The 13,633-nt window shown below is 40.3% G+C and overlaps 1 long non-coding RNA gene across 1 annotated transcript in view; it reads right to left on the reverse strand.

Moving 5' to 3' along the window:
- The window catches only part of LOC116649992 (uncharacterized), a 35,582-nt gene extending 28,309 nt beyond the window's left edge, over window positions 1-7,273 (reverse strand). Inside the window, exon 1 of the long non-coding RNA XR_004302985.2 lies at window positions 6,188-7,273. This is a non-coding gene — a long non-coding RNA (uncharacterized lncRNA). The remainder of the gene's footprint in view (window positions 1-6,187) is intronic.
- Between the last annotated feature and the right edge of the window lie 6,360 nt (window positions 7,274-13,633).

Below are 13,633 nucleotides of genomic sequence, written 5' to 3' on the forward strand. Positions count from 1 at the left end.
TATTAAACACAATTAATTGACCTAATCGAAATATTTAAATTTATTTTCTATTTACTGTAGGGACCTATGTTGCTTAAAAACCAAAAATATCTAACTCGTATTTCTGCATGGGCATCTTCGGCTTGTCGAAGAATTTAAGAAAAGACCAAAAATTGACGCACACTCTTTCATGTAAGCAGTTGTGTGAAATTATTAAAGGGCTTGGCCTGTTCATGTGCAACACTGCTATTTTTCATGCTTATTGTAGGGGTAAGGGTACCCGATCGCTGGTATGTGTGCATGATAACTTTTTGGGTCGGCCAACCACGCACACTAAAACACTTTTCTATATCGATGGAAAATATTAATTAATATTAGCCGTCTCGCAAAGCTATTTGTGCAGTTGGTTGCATTCACTCTAATAGCTGTTAGTAGTGTTGGCTAGCGCAGTTCACAACCAGCTGATCTGCACTATAGAGCCAGCTGCCAAACTGCGTAGCGGAGATACCAACCAGGCGATAAGCGGTAACTGGCAGAAAGTACAGCATACTTTCGGGCTTACGCTGTTCTTGCTAAGCATTTAAGCTTTGGAGAAAGAACAGGCAAAGAAGCCGATATCGGTGCTCACTACAGTCTCCAGGGCAAAAGAGGAGCAAAAGGTCGCGGAACAGACCAATTTCCAACCCCCCCGCCGCGGCGGTGCCCATAAAAACGGGGCTCTGGTGACCGAGTCGGAGCGGTATAACTCCCAGCGGTTAATAGCCAGAGGGAAACCGTTGGCCACCGAGGGACTTTCCTGTAGAGCCCTGATAGTTAGAGCAGGTGCCCTGAGTAAAAAATGGAGGATGAGCTGCATGTCTTTGCGCGCCGCTCTGCACTACAGCGATCACCGTCACACCAGGCGGTCACGCCAGTGCAGCAAAGAGTGGCTGCGTCGTCGCCGGCAAAAGCGAGTGAGGAGCTGCCAAGAACGCTAAGAGGCACGATTGAGAAGATGGGCTTAGTCCTAAATGGCTTAACGGCGCTGTTCAACGGACAACGCCACATTAACGGGCTGATGCGAGAGGAACTCGCGAGAGTAGAAAGCCTGCAGAAGGTGGCGCTCAAGCTCTGTGCGTCGGAAACAAAGTGCGACGAGGCGCAAACGACGCCGTCATTAGCCAGACGTGCGGAGCCGAACGTGCTAAAGACGCGCCCAACGAAGCTCGGGGGCCAAAAAGAGGCAAGCACGCCCAAACGGCCGAGGGATGGCGTGCCAGAGCAGCGCAGAACCCCCTCCAAGAAGGCTAAACGCCAAGGTCAAAACCCAGCGAAGCAGGCGCTGCTCACGCATCAAAAGACAGCCCCTGCAAACTCCAACTTAGCTGGCCATAATGGCAACCCAGAGAGCTGGACAGCAGTGAACGGACGTAAGCGAACGCAGAAGCGTCCCAGAGCCGACGCCATTACAGTCCACGGAGTGGGTGACTGCACATATGCCGATATTCTCAGGCTCGTGAAGAGCGACCCGGCCCTCAAGCACCTAAGTGGCGATGTGCATGGCATTCGCAAGACCGCGAAGGGCGATCTTCTGCTGCGTCTCAATAGGAAGCCGGAGCACTCCGCAGATGAGCTTCAAGAAGCTGTGGGAAAGGCATTGGGTGACCGGGCGGTAGTAAGAACGCTGACCGAAACGTACCCAGGTGGTGAAAAAGGACCTGGATGAGCTGGCGACTAAGGAGGAAGTGCTCGAAGCGATTAAAAGTGCCTTACAAGACGACTCCTTGCCGATTGAAACGATCAAATCGCTGCGACCAGCATTTGGCGGCCAACAAAGGGCCACAGTTACTCTCCCAGCTCCAAAAGCCAGGACGCTTGTCGAGAAGGCCAAGGTGAGGATCGGATGGGTTGTCTGCCATATTCGTGCAATAGAGCAACCAAAGCGATGCTTTAAATGCCAGGGTTTTGGGCACATTGCAGCGAACTGCACCAGCGGAGACGATATGAAAGGCGCATGCTTCAGATGCGGGGACACAGGTCACGAAGCAAAGAGCTGCTCCAAGCCACCAAAATGTAACCTTTGCATACGGAAAGGAGAAAAATCAACGGACCACGCTACAGGAAGCTTTAAATGTCCGGCGTATCGCGAGGCAGTACGCAAAATGAAATGTTAAGGTTACTCCAAATAAACCTTAACCACTGCATAGCTGCTCAAGCCATCTTGGAGCAGACTGTTAGGGAGATGCGCATTGATATTGCCATTATCAGCGAACCCCACCACCGAGAAACCAACTGCCCGAGAAAATGGATCAGGATGGAAAAGCTGCGCTCTGGGTATGTGGCGATCCATCGACATCGCTGACAAAAACAAACTCCTTCACTGGGTTTGTACGCACACAATACGAATTTACATCTGCATTAGATGCATTAGTAGATGACGCAAGGGGGCGGAAGGTCATTATTGCTGGTGACTTCAACGCCTGGGCAGTGGAATGGGGCAGCCAAGCAACTAACGCAAGAGGTCGTGCCCTGTTGGAAAGCTTCGCAGCCCTAGATATAGCCCTGCTAAACTTCGGCTCGGAAAATACCTTCACTCGAGGTGGTATCGGATCCATAATCGATCTTACCTTCGCAAGCTCGTCACTTTTTAGCGCAACAAAATGGCAACTAAGCGACTTATACACCGCAAGCGACCACTCCGCAATAATATGCACGATTGGTGAAGGAACTGCAGCCAGCACTAGAAGCCTAAGTCGGAAAGCTTACCGCCTGGATACTTTCGACCCCGTGGCCTTTTCGAATGCAGTCCACTCGCTTGTCACTGCCGGCAACGCAGAGAGAAGAGCCTCCCAAATGGCATGCCAGCTATCGCGTGCCTGTGACGAGAGCATGCAAACCCGGAAAACGTTTCGGCGCCACCATGTACCCACGTACTGGTGGAACGAAAATATTGCCGAAGCACGGCGGAACTGCATCCAAGCCAGGAGGAGATACCAGCGAGCCCGAGGTAGACCCAACTATGCCGAACAGCAGCTAAGGAGTGCCAGAAAAATGCTAAAAAAGTCCATAAGAGATAGCAAACGAGAATGTTTCCTGGAGCTATGCGACTCAGCCGAATATGATCCTTGGGGCAAGGCGTACAAAACTGTCGTTAAAAGACTCTACACCGGCAAACAAGCGAAGCCTTCTGACCCAAGTGAGCTGAAATCGATTGTGGAAACGGTATTCCCAATCAGACCCGACGTATTACTTACGCAAGCCATACCATCGAGCCACGTAGCAGCCATGCCGTCTCTCATCTACGAAGTCTCAGTCGAAGAGGTGCTGACGATCGCCAGAAGCCTAAAGCCCAGTAAGGCACCGGGTCCGGACGGAATCCCCAACCGAGCACTGAAACTAGCCATGTCCTTGCGGCCCGCGCAGTTCGTGCAGCTTTTTAACATGTGTCTAATGGAGAGAACTTTCCCCACAATATGAAAACTCCAAACGCTAGTTTTATTACCGAAGCCTGGTAAGCCGCCCGACGACCCATCGTCATACAGGCCGATTTGCCTCCTGGACACGTTAGGCAAAGTGCTGGAGAAGCTAATCTGCAACAGGCTTCAGGTAGCTGTCGACGACAATGGTGGCCTGTCCCAAAGCCAATTTGGTTTCACCAAGGCAAAGTCTACAATAGACGCTCTGGAGAAAGTGGTCGGCATAGCAACAAACGCCATACAAGGATCAAGATGGAAAAGCGGCACAAAAAAGTGCTGCCTCATCGTCACGCTGGATGTTAAAAACGCCTTTAACACAGCCAGATGGGACAAAATATTGGATGCATTGTCAACGTACCGATGTGTGTGAATGAGCTGATCAAGGGTTTGTCGTGAGGCAGAGATATTTTTATCAATGGGTGCGTAAATTTGAGCGACTGGCACGGTCTTTGTTTTTTTGACATGGCTGCGGTGGGCTTGCAGCCGCAAAAGGCACATATGTATAAAAAGGCAATGAAAATGGTATGGATCCACGCACACAAGCGCATTAATGCTTCCATCCATATAGAAAAGTGTGTTAGTGTGCGTGGTTGGCCGACCCAAAAAGTTATCATGCACACATGCCAGCGATCGGGTACCCTTACCCCTACAACAAGCATGGAAAATAGCAATGTTGTACATGAATAGGCCAAACCCTTTAATAATTTCACACAACTGCTTACCTGAAAGAGTGTGCGTCAATTTTTGGTCTTTTCTTAAATTCTTCGACAAGCCTAAGATGAATTACCCTTGCAGAAATACGACCTAGATATTTTTGTATTTTAAGCAAAATAGGTCCCTACAGTAAATAGAAAATAAATTTAAATATTTCGTTTAGATCAATTAATTGTGTATTAAATAAAATTTGATCAAACTCTTCTCATCATGCCTGACTGGACGAAGAAATACATGATAGAGTATTTAAATGTGAGTGCCTATTGCTACCACAGGCACAAAAGGCACACAATTGAGGAAATAACCTCTGGATCGCGACAAACCCCGCGATCTACTTGTGCGCAAATCCACACAACACAAACATAGGAATGTTTGTAGATCTCGGGGAGGGAGAAAGAGATGGACGCAAGTGCGCAAAGCAATGAGCGTGGCACATGCACACACACATATGTTTTTGGGCTGTAAGGATTTAAAAATGGCATACATACATTAATTAAGAAAACGCATCAGCCCCGACGTTATGCGCTGAGCGAGATGCGGCTCATACTGAACGTTCGGCTTTTGAGGCCGGACTCTGTCTGGGCACATTAAAATGGTCGCAGGTACCATTGGGGTTGCCTCGTTTCGATTTTTCATGTTTCGATACAAAGTGCCATTTGGTATGTCTATACATTGTATGGTTAGTGGTATAAGGGTATATTGTATTTTTGCAAAATCCAAATGTTTGTAACAGGCAGAAGGAAGCATCTCCGACCCAATAAAGTATATATAGCACCAATAACCGAGTCGATCAATAGCCATGTCCGTCTATCTGTCTGTCCGTCTGTCTGTATGTATGAACGCAAGGATCTCAGAACCTGTAAGAGCTGCAGGCTTGAAATTTTAGATGTAGGTGCTCCTAGTACCTGCGCAGATCGAGGTTTTTGCCGATTATTAACTTACTCCGTTTCCAAGCAATCGATAAAAATCGATATGATATCCTGTGTTTTGGGTAATTTCGAAAATAATAAGTCACCAAAGTTGACATATAGCTTCTAAAATAGAATATATATATGCACATATATGCATATATATTGGAAGAAGAGGGTTCAGGGTATCCCCTAGTCGGGAGCTCCCGACTAGAACCTCTTACATGATTTAATTTTATTTGGTGAAAGCCGGACATTAAATCTAAGCATAGAAAGTAATTTGTTCTGCCTAGTTGATCAAGAATAGCGGAAATTTTTTAGGACAAGAGATTTTTGTTGATTTGACGATAATCTATAGCTTATCGCGATCTCTTAGTATCGGACCCTGGTAGAGTTTATTTTTATTTTATTCTGATACAGAGGGTTCTACTATTTTATCTAGAATGAATATTCGACTTGGTTTTTACCTTCTTCTTTATGAGTATGTGGAATTCTGTAATTTTTAATGTACACTGGTCTTTTAGTCTTAATTCTTATTTATAAAAGTGGTTGGTCGTTATTGACACAGTTTCGAGTCCGAATATGTCTGTGACTAGGTCTTTTAATTGTGTTTTAAAAAATCGGGAAAGTTCTTTTTAAGTTTTTTCATCACCGTTCCTTAATGATCTTTCCTAATTTAATGTCATTAGGGCTTATTATTTCTACTGAACTTAAGGTGTTTAATATTCGGACAAAAGTTTGTTAATTCTTGGAAATTGTATAACCGATAAAGATTCCTTTATCAATTTCTATTTTTTTCTGATGAAAGAATTTTTATTTGACGGACTACTTCAGAACGAGCTGGAATTACTGTAGCATTATTATCAAGTCTGAATTATTGGTAAATTTATTGGATAATTTAAATTATTAGGCCGAAGTTTTAGAGAATCACATGTTTGTGTGAAATCTAATTGGCAATTATATTTTTGAAAGAAGTCTAACCAATAATGCCATCGCTAGGTATTGAAAAATCAACTCCGACTATGTGAAAGTCGTGCTGAATGACTGAGGTTTAGATTGATAGTGGGTACAATAATATTAAATTGTGGCACTTCTAGTCATTTCAGTGCTGCAATGAATATATTTACTTACAGCATCATTAAATGTGTTGAAGTTTCCAGCTTCTAGAATTATGCGAAGTTTTTCAAATTCACAATTGTTGTTCATTGCATATATCAACACTTTAGTCGAGAATTTCTCTGCATTCTCCGGGTCTAGGCCTACGTTATCAATTTTAGCTGTATATTGAGTTTCGCCTTTAGTTTTGTCAGGGGATTCACCTTTGACTTTGCCCTTCAGTTTCTGGATTATAGCAGAAATTGTTCTTTCATCTTGTACTTTCAATCACAACTATAAAACATTTTCTATAAGAACCAACAACAACCATGATCAAAACAATCGACTCGACAATGAAAAAAGCACACCACAAAGTCCCACCTTGCTAACCCTCTTTGACTTGAGACTACAGCCTATGATCTTAGCTTCTGCACCCTTCTAACTCAGTGTTGTGTTTTCTAAGCACCGCAATGCCTATATATCGCAAAGTCATATCTTCTTCTTCTCCACACGCTTGTTTCTAGGCGATGCCTTGTAGGAACGACAGAGAACCAAGCAGCACACACGGTGGCATTGTCGGGCCCTTTACTTTGCACTGGTTTTCCTATGTCCTCAAAATTTTGTTTCAGAATTTAATAGATCAATTCTCTATGCTTAACCACCTTGCGCCAGTTTTAAAACGGTAATAAAAGCTCGGGGTGAATTTTACGCTCTTCATCTGTTTATTACTGTATGGACCAGACAGTTGAAACAGTAGAAAGAAGTCATACAACATTAAACGAATACATACGTTCTTATATATCGGGTAATAAAGCTGATTGGGAGGTATGGCTTCAATATTTTGTCTATGGTTTCAACACGACCCCCTCGGCAAACAGGACAATTTGCCAAATTACTTTAATTAATAGATAATATTGAACCTATACAAAAAAGCTAGGATAATGTTAGAAAAACATAAGGGTAAGAATAAAGAATATTATGATAATAGATTATAAAATATAAATTAGAAATAGGAGATAAGGTTTTGTTAAGAAACGATGCTGGCCACAAACTAGAACCACTCTATAAGTAACAAAAATTTCATAAGGATAGATTCAAAAATTTGAATGCATAATACTTCTAAATTTTCTTTTTGAGTTCAAATTTAGCAAAATAAATAAATACAAAAAAATAAAAAAAACACAACCATTTATACTTTTCAATTTTTACAGTCTCCCATTTTTATTTTTTATTTTCATTACAATATCAGTTTATAAATTTAAAAAAAAAAAACTTATACATTTTACTACTTCATATAACACAAAATATACTTATATAAAACACCAACAAGATTTTAGAATAATAAGCTTCATTTAATAACTACACATTCATAATGTTACGTTATTTCTTTAAAAAGGGAGGTGTAGTGTGTATATGCCTTTAAAGAACACCCAGTATTCATATATAAGGTATGTGGCACTTTGTTGTATGCAATAACAAATATACATATAGCAAATCCAGAGCCACTTTACGTTTTGGTGAAGGCTCATATTACGCAGCGCGGTTCATTAGCCCCTATAGCTGACTGTATATCCCACGCTCTGTCTGACCGCACTTCATGAGCAATATATATGCTGACATACAGGTATATGATAGTTACTCACTCTCCCTCTCTTTGTAGCTGTTAATAGTAATGAGTAATAGCCTCTATCCACTGAATACATATCTTACACATTTCTAAAAATGTCACATTTTTGCAAAATGTGTGAAATGCGCCCTGTGCGTTTCCCCATAAGAAAACACATTTCACACATCTTTAAAAAAAGGCAATCAGAAAAGGTACAGATAATGCCACTGTGTTTGTTACTGGTTTTTCTGTCGTTCCTACAAGGCATCGCGCAGAAATCAAAGGGTCACGCGCACGGCGCACCAGCATCAGAAATTATGACTTTACATATAACAGAATTTTATTTATTGTGATGTTTAGAATATATATTGTACCTTTGATACGTACATTTAAATAATTTATGATTGTGGTCTTTTATAGTAAAGAATTTGCGGACATAGGTAATTATCTTAAATACGAAATGATCGTACATAAAAAACCTTGGGCTGTGACGTCACATGCGCAAAAGAACGTTGGAATTTAATTCAGAAAGTCTTTAAAAAATATTTGATTTAAGGCGACAACAATATTAAAAAAGTCTCTTAAAAGATATCGCAAAAGGCTCGCATGAAATATGATTTGCAAAACTTTTTTCCATGCCTATTTTGCTCCCACAAAAATGTTTGTTTCTGTTTTTTTTAATATTCACATATTCTAAAAAAAATAAATTTGAATCAAATTTGATTTCTACTTCATTTTCTTTAGCTATCTCAATTTTTCTGCGACTCGTTTCACATGACGAGCTTCGCAAATATATTGGTTGCTTCTTTATGTATTTGGCGTTTTTCAACATTCCTTTTTATATGTTTATTTATTTAAAAATATTTAATTATTTTCTGAAAGGAAATAGTTTAGTTTTTAATTTACACTTCTTAATTAGGTACGTCTCTATAGAAATTCAAATTTTAACAAATCACTTATCACTTAGACCACGTGACTGCTCGCTTCGGCGGCCAATAGAAAAGAAAACAAAGGAATTTTTCAACCACCAAAAAACAGTCTGAGTAGGACACGTCGTTTTTACTCTCTCGCTCGTTTGAATAAAAAACAACACACCATTCTCTCTACTGTGCACACATTTTTATCGCAAGGGTAATATTAATGCGTATGCTACTTGCATTTTTTTGCATCCGTTATTATGCAATATGCTTTGCTAAGATCGGGATACTTTAGTAAAGATGGCTTCATTAGAGTTTTCTTTAAATATTTTGCAAAATTTTTGGTGAAACGTCTGTAATAATTGCAAAATGCAACGAATTGTCTGGCGCTACAAGCGTCCGTAGGAGCTGTGTATTTTTCAATGACATTATACTTTTTGTAATCTGGCAAGTTTAATGGGTTCAGGGTATAAAAATTCAAGGAACTACCTTGATCAGAGCACTTATGACTTAGAAAAGTCCTTGCGTGCATGAAAAATTAGCATTTTCATACCCTGAACCCATTAAAAATGGGTATAAGCACTAATGCACTACAATGTATAGACATACCAAATGGCACTTTTAATCGAAACAAGAAAAATCGAAACGAGGCGACCCCAATGGTACCTGCGACCATTTTAGTGTGCCCAGACAGAGTAAGACTGGTACCTGCGACCATTTTAGTGTGCCCAGACAGAGTAAGACTGCTTAGAGTGGCAGCCGAACGCCGGCCTCAAAAGCGTGTGTATGCATGTGCCTTGCTCATTGCTTTGCGCACTTGCGTCCATCTCTTTCTCCCTCCCCGAGATCTACAAACATTCCTATCTTTGTGTTGTGTGGATTTGCGCACAAGTAGATCGCGGGGTTTGTCGCGATCCAGAGGTTATTTCCTCAATTGTGTGCCTTTTGTGCCTGTGGTAGCAATAGGCACTCACATTTAAATACTCTATCATGTATTTCTTCGTCCAGTCAGGCATGATGAGAAGAGTTTGATCAAATTTTATTTAATACACAATTAATTGACCTAAACGAAATATTTAAATTTATTTTCTATTTACTGTAGGGACCTATTTTGCTTAAAATACAAAAATATCTAAGTCGTATTTCTGCAAGGGTAATTCATCTTCGGCTTGTCGAAGAATTTAAGAAAAGACCAAAAATTGACGCACATGTAAGCAGTTGTGTGAAATTATTAAAGGGTTTGGCCTATTCATGTACAACATTGCTATTTTCCATGCTTGTTGTAGGGGTAAGGGTACCCGATCGCTGGCATGTGTGCATGATAACTTTTTGGGTCGGCCAACCACGCACACTAACACACTTTTCTATATGGATGGAAGCATTAATGCGCTTGTGTGCGTGTTGGTTGCCTGCCCGTTGTAAGTTTGACAAAATTTAAAGTTTTTGGCATTTGTGAATTTCGAGCTCTACACACACACATATACACACTCACAAATGTGTGTGAATGAGCTGATCAAAGGTTTGTCGTGAGGCAGAGATATTTTGATCAATGGGTGCGTAAATTTGAGCGACTGGCACGGTCTTTGTTTTTTTGGCATGGCTGCGGTGGGCTTGAATGAAACATGTGGATCGCACTTATCGCTCGTTTGTACTTTGATATGGAAAAAATGCAAGTAATCTTTTATTGGGATTATTATAATCTTAGGTTAAAGGGTTTTATGACAGGACATTAACGATCAGAATGTATAGCATGCTACTGGATCCATACCATTTTCATGGCCTTTTTATACATATGTGCCTTTTGCGGCTGCAAGCCCAACGCGAGTTTGTTTCCGATTATCGTTAACTTACTCCGTTGCCAAGCAATCGATAAAAATCGTGTTTTGGGCAATTTCGAAAATAATAAGAGCTAGAGTCACCAAAGTTGACATATAGCTTCTAAAATAGAATATATATATGCACATATATGCATATATATTGGAAGAAGAGGGTTCAGGGTATCCCCTAGTCGGGAGCTCCCGACTAGAACCTCTTACATGATTTAATTTTATTTGGTGAAAGCCGGACATTAAATCTAAGCATAGAAAGTAATTTGTTCTACCTAGTTGATCATGAATATCGGAAATTTTTTAGGACAAGAGATTTTTGTTGATTTGACGATAATCTATAGCTTATCGCGATCTCTTAGACCCTGGTAGAGTTTATTTTTATTTTATTCTGGTACAGACGGTTCTACTATTTTATCTAGAATGAGTATTCGACTTGGTTTTTACCTTCTTCTTTATGAGTATGTGGAATTCTGTAACTTTTAATATACACTGGTCTTTTAGTCTTAATTCTTGTTTATAAAAGTGGTTGGTCGTTATTGACACAGTTTCGAGTCCGAATATGTCTGTGACTAGGTCTTTTAATTGTGTTTTAAAAAATCGGGAAAGTTCTTTTTAAGTTTTTTCATCACCGTTCCTTAATGATCTTTCCTAATTTAATGTCATTAGGGCTTATTATTTCTACTGAACTTAAGGTGTTTAATATTCGGACAAAAGTTTGTTGATTCTTGGAAATTGTATAACCGATAAAGATTCCTTTATCAATTTCTATTTTTTTCTGATGAAAGAATTTTTATTTGACGGACTACTTCAGGACGAGCTGGAATTACTGTAGCATTATTATCAAGCATTATTAGGACACGTCGTTTTTACTCTCTCGCTCGTTTGAATAAAAAACAACACACCATTCTCTCTACTGTGCACACATTTTTATCGCAAGGGTAATATTAATGCGTATGCTACTTGCATTTTTTTGCATCCGTTATTATGCAATATGCTTTGCTAAGATCGGGATACTTTAGTAAAGATGGCTTCATTAGAGTTTTCTTTAAATATTTTGCAAAATTTTTCGTGAAACGTCTGTAATAATTGCAAAATGCAACGAATTGTCTGGCGCTACAAGCGTCCGTAGGAGCTGTGTATTTTTCAATGACATTATACTTTTTGTAATCTGGCAAGTTTAATGGGTTCAGGGTATAAAAATTCAAGGAACTACCTTGATCAGAGCACTTATGACTTAGAAAAGTCCTTGCGTGCATGAAAAATTAGCATTTTCATACCCTGAACCCATTAAAAATGGGTATAAGCACTAATGCACTACAATGTATAGACATACCAAATGGCACTTTTAATCGAAACAAGAAAAATCGAAACGAGGCGACCCCAATGGTACCTGCGACCATTTTAGTGTGCCCAGACAGAGTAAGACTGGTACCTGCGACCATTTTAGTGTGCCCAGACAGAGTAAGACTGCTTAGAGTGGCAGCCGAACGCCGGCCTCAAAAGCGTGTGTATGCATGTGCCTTGCTCATTGCTTTGCGCACTTGCGTCCATCTCTTTCTCCCTCCCCGAGATCTACAAACATTCCTATCTTTGTGTTGTGTGGATTTGCGCACAAGTAGATCGCGGGGTTTGTCGCGATCCAGAGGTTATTTCCTCAATTGTGTGCCTTTTGTGCCTGTGGTAGCAATAGGCACTCACATTTAAATACTCTATCATGTATTTCTTCGTCCAGTCAGGCATGATGAGAAGAGTTTGATCAAATTTTATTTAATACACAATTAATTGACCTAAACGAAATATTTAAATTTATTTTCTATTTACTGTAGGGACCTATTTTGCTTAAAATACAAAAATATCTAAGTCGTATTTCTGCAAGGGTAATTCATCTTCGGCTTGTCGAAGAATTTAAGAAAAGACCAAAAATTGACGCACATGTAAGCAGTTGTGTGAAATTATTAAAGGGTTTGGCCTATTCATGTACAACATTGCTATTTTCCATGCTTGTTGTAGGGGTAAGGGTACCCGATCGCTGGCATGTGTGCATGATAACTTTTTGGGTCGGCCAACCACGCACACTAACACACTTTTCTATATGGATGGAAGCATTAATGCGCTTGTGTGCGTGTTGGTTGCCTGCCCGTTGTAAGTTTGACAAAATTTAAAGTTTTTGGCATTTGTGAATTTCGAGCTCTACACACACACATATACACACTCACAAATGTGTGTGAATGAGCTGATCAAAGGTTTGTCGTGAGGCAGAGATATTTTGATCAATGGGTGCGTAAATTTGAGCGACTGGCACGGTCTTTGTTTTTTTGGCATGGCTGCGGTGGGCTTGAATGAAACATGTGGATCGCACTTATCGCTCGTTTGTACTTTGATATGGAAAAAATGCAAGTAATCTTTTATTGGGATTATTATAATCTTAGGTTAAAGGGTTTTATGACAGGACATTAACGATCAGAATGTATAGCATGCTACTGGATCCATACCATTTTCATGGCCTTTTTATACATATGTGCCTTTTGCGGCTGCAAGCCCAACGCGAGTTTGTTTCCGATTATCGTTAACTTACTCCGTTGCCAAGCAATCGATAAAAATCGTGTTTTGGGCAATTTCGAAAATAATAAGAGCTAGAGTCACCAAAGTTGACATATAGCTTCTAAAATAGAATATATATATGCACATATATGCATATATATTGGAAGAAGAGGGTTCAGGGTATCCCCTAGTCGGGAGCTCCCGACTAGAACCTCTTACATGATTTAATTTTATTTGGTGAAAGCCGGACATTAAATCTAAGCATAGAAAGTAATTTGTTCTACCTAGTTGATCATGAATATCGGAAATTTTTTAGGACAAGAGATTTTTGTTGATTTGACGATAATCTATAGCTTATCGCGATCTCTTAGACCCTGGTAGAGTTTATTTTTATTTTATTCTGGTACAGACGGTTCTACTATTTTATCTAGAATGAGTATTCGACTTGGTTTTTACCTTCTTCTTTATGAGTATGTGGAATTCTGTAACTTTTAATATACACTGGTCTTTTAGTCTTAATTCTTGTTTATAAAAGTGGTTGGTCGTTATTGACACAGTTTCGAGTCCGAATATGTCTGTGACTAGGTCT

This window comes from Drosophila virilis, unplaced genomic scaffold, assembly GCF_030788295.1.
Source record: "Drosophila virilis strain 15010-1051.87 unplaced genomic scaffold, Dvir_AGI_RSII-ME tig00001625, whole genome shotgun sequence".
Taxonomy (NCBI): Eukaryota; Metazoa; Arthropoda; class Insecta; order Diptera; family Drosophilidae; genus Drosophila; species Drosophila virilis.